This window comes from Alexandromys fortis, unplaced genomic scaffold, assembly GCF_014885135.2.
Source record: "Alexandromys fortis isolate MF-2015 unplaced genomic scaffold, M_Fortis_MF-2015_v1.1 scaffold_61, whole genome shotgun sequence".
Taxonomy (NCBI): domain Eukaryota; kingdom Metazoa; phylum Chordata; class Mammalia; order Rodentia; family Cricetidae; genus Alexandromys; species Alexandromys fortis.
In genome coordinates this window covers 8,829,420-8,833,558 of record NW_026067962.1, presented here as the reverse complement: position 1 = coordinate 8,833,558, position 4,139 = coordinate 8,829,420, and positions in this window count along the sequence as shown.

Genomic DNA, 4,139 nt, shown 5'->3' with positions numbered 1-4,139 from the left:
GAAGAAGAAGAAGAAGAAGAAGAAGAAGAAGAAGAAGAAGAAGAAGAAGAAGAAGAAGAAGAAGAAGAAGAAGAAGAAGAAGAAGAAGAAGAAGACGACGACTTGGAAGGGCTTTTTAGATATCATCTGTGTACATCTCTACTTAGTACATTTCAATGTCTTATACCAAAAATCAACTCATCACATGGCATTGGTCAGAGAGAGGACAGGTTCTAAACTCCCTTTCTCAAAGTGAGCCCCACTGATGCATCATGCACGCGCAAAGTCAAGTAGTCCAGTGTGAGTTACAGTGAGGCGCTCTCTCCACTGCTCTGACTCCCTAATAACATTTCACGGCTTTCTCTTCTTTCTTTCCTCAGTCTCACTATAAATATCAGAGCTGATGACTGACTTTTATTGCTGCCTTTCGTGCCGGCTCCTCAGGCTTGCAAATCAGCCACAGATTCTGGGACCGGTCTCCCCGTCCCCTGCCCTCGCTCACACACTTTCCTGGTGCAGCTTGGGGCAGGAAAGAATGCAGAAACGCTGTACAGAGCATGAATATGAATGAACTCGGGTTGAAGTTTTTGACTGCTGTTCCAGCCATTTAGGCCTCCTCAGCGCGTGGACCAGAGAAGCTGCCTCCGGAGATAGTTCCCCTACTGAGAGGGTGGTAGAAGGCCAGCTTAGATAGACAGCACCCTTGGGAGTGGAGAACAGAAATACAGGGACAAAACAGAATTGGGGACAAACAGAACTATAGTAGCAAAGGCTTCCCACAAGCAGAATTCTGCACTTACCGCTGCTCTTTAAACATAACATTCCAAGGTGATTCACTTTTGAAGTGAGCTGCCATTTCCTAGTAATGGTCCAGATTAACACTTTAACTGCCACCTTCCAGCCTTCCCATAGCACCACACATGCGCCTCTCATCCCGCTTCACTGAAACTTAGGAAGCAAGTCTAGCGGCTTTGTCACTATTTAGATATACACTTGTGTGTGTGTGCAGACACCATGCTGAAACAGGAAAGAATGGGATAATGAATCAGAATGATTAACACTTTTGAGGACATAATAAGCACTTTATTGCCTGCACGCGTACTCTCATTTAACAGGACTGTTTGACATACAAACCAATCTATGCTCAGTTTTGTAAATGAGAAAACCGAGGCACAAAGGCATCGAGTGACTCGTGGAGGTCACATATAGGATGGGTCTGCGCAGATGTGCAGTGGGTCAGCACTGCACGCCACTCTCCAGAACAGATGTTGGCATCACCCAACAAGTACCACTTGAGGATGCTGTTTGGGTACTCAGTGCAAGCATCAGCTAACCCTGAGAGTTACTGCAAAATGTCTGCGTTATGTGGGCGATTCCATCCTCCCATGAATCTCAGACTGTGCTGGGCCATATAATGGCTACTAACCCTGAGTCAATATTACAACTAAATTAAATTAATACCGTCACTGAAGTTTCCATGGGAAAGGGTTACACGTAACGTTAAAGATTCCACAAGGCCAATTAACTGATTTAAACTTGAGTGATTGGTTTTAGAGTTAAAAAATATAGGTACAGACCCGATTACCTTGACTTACATTAGCCTCTTAAATCGACATTTTTTTTTGCCCACCTCTGTGTTTGACCTAACATACTTCACAAGATTTGCTGGATCCTTTTGGAATATACAAACAGAGCCCTAATTTCCACCCACCCAAAAGTTAAGAGTGTTATCAGACAGCGTCTGAGGCCCTGAGCAGAACCTCCCTCCTCAGCTGTAACTGTCTACCTGATATTTCCAACAACACATTTTTTAAATGTCATCACTTGTAACTTTCTTTGTTTTGTTACCACAGAAGACTTCATGAAACTGTTACCACATTGCAACATCGTGTTTGGATAAACCCAAACCTGTATTTCTGGAGCCTGGTCACTCTGTTTTGGTTCCAGAATAAACAAGGTTTTATTTCTTTAGAGATGAGAGCTGTGTTTTGGGCATCAAAAATATGACCCCCTCCCCAAGTTGGGCTAGTCATCTTCCAGTTGCTCATTTTATACCTCAAGCAGAATAAACCTCATCAGAATAAGGACTGATGGGTACTTCCAAGGAAGGGCTTTTACTGAGAATGTGCTCTGACCTTGGTGTGGCCAGCAATAATCAACAAAGAGCAATAAGGCAGACACAATCTCCAGCCACCCTGTACCTCCCAGCGGCTACCAGAGCCAGTCTTAGGGAGCAAGGGACTCTGTAGGCCTACAAGATGGACATCAAATTTGACTTTGGGGCCATTTTTAAGCAAAGCTTTCGAGGAGGAAGAAACCTAAACAAACATAAAGAAAATATAAACAAATATGAGAGGGAAAATGTTCTTGACAAAGAAATAGACTGTGTGAAGACTCTGGAGGAGCAGGGAGCTCATCAAGCTTGAGGAAATGTAAAAAAGGACAGTAAAATTGCTTCCTCGGCCCTTTCTGTTTCTTAAGACTTGAGGTAAAATTTCTTTTCCTTTCTTCTTCTGTTTTTAGCATTTTATCTGAGATGCTAAGCACCAGAGAAGAAAAAGGCAAGGAGTCATTTGAGCAGAGAACCAGAAGCCAGAAGTAGCTAATAACTTTCACTCCCCATGTCCCACAAGCTCCCATACATAGACTATACTATATGCAGACAGTATCCTTGATCTGACAGCAACCAAGCAGCTGCCCTACGTGAAAGGTAGGCAGAGGCCCTGGGCTGGGTGGTATACCAGCATCACGTTACTCAACCCAGCACAAGCCTCTACCTTCCCTCTCTGTTGAGTTACACAACTGGAATTTGCTAGATCTGCCTGTCTGCTTGAATGCCAGGTTCTAAAAAGCCCCAATAGCGTTAATGCGACACAATAAAGTATAAAAGCTCTTTTTAGAGAGAAAATAAAAGTTCTCCAGTGACTGCTACCCTTGCCCCTGGCTAGCATTACCTAATGTGGCCAGCCAGAAGGAGAATTCAGATGAATGAAGTCTTGGATACAGAAGCCAAACAAAAGAAATAAAAAGAAACTAATGCTTCAGAGAAATGTGGTACACCAGTCACGTGTCACCGCCACATAGAGAGAGTGATGTGGGCAATGCCTTCCCTCTCTTTGAGAAGCTGAAATAAGTCAAGGATTTATTAATATTCACTAACCATGGGAGAATTTTCTTTGGGGCTCCAGAATTTTCCAGAAAATTATTCAAGTGGGATCATTTGTGCTTGCTGTCTTCTACAATGGTGGTCAAGTTGATCGAAAACATCTAAGACTCCCAGCAACATCTAATACTCCAAGCAGACTTCCTTCACAAAGGTGACATTCCACTTGAAGATCGCCTTATTAATATGTTGAAAGAGATTGTATGACTAAACATAGGTAAGATTTCTGTGGCTTCTATCTTTGGATAAAAACGCTTCATTCATATCAAGCAGTGATTAAATATGCAGGGCATGAAATAAGCAGCAATTTTGGCTTCAAAGCCATCTTGCAAATTGTACGCCATCCAAGCCAGACCATATGCCTTTAAATCTAGATGGCTGCCTACGTATCCAAGTAGTATCCAAGTGCTACTTCTCTACGGCAAGAACCTTCAGAGGAGGAACAGGCGGATCAGGGTAGCTGGTCGATAAATGCGTGATGATAAATGGTTGAGTCCACCGAGACTCAGCTAACCACCCTGCACCATCTCTGTGGGAGTGATTATTCTGTTCTGTCAGAGAAAAGCATCCAAACTGGCAGCTCAAACCCACGTTACTCCTGAGCAGCTCGCTGTGACATCTGCGGTAGTCCTTGTCTAGGAAGTATTGCCACCATCTTCTTTTGGCTCCTTCAACAAACTCCTCCCCTACTTCACACCCGACCAGCCTACCCCTGTGCCTCACACCTGAACCCCTGAGCAGAAAATGCAGGTCAGTCATGGGCATGTGACACCCAAGCTGAATCTTCCTTGAGATTGGTACCCGGACATGAGAGGAAGAGTCTTCGGCCCATTGGGTTGATTAAGCTAGGAGGATGGAGGCCGGGGAGACGTTGGTGGCCTCCTTGCCCTCGGTGGGGAGAATCAGTGTAATCAAAATCTCTCATGGAAAAGAGAAACGGGAGGAAAAGCAAAACAGCCCCAAGTGCACTGTTGATGCCCCCAGTGCTGTTCATTAT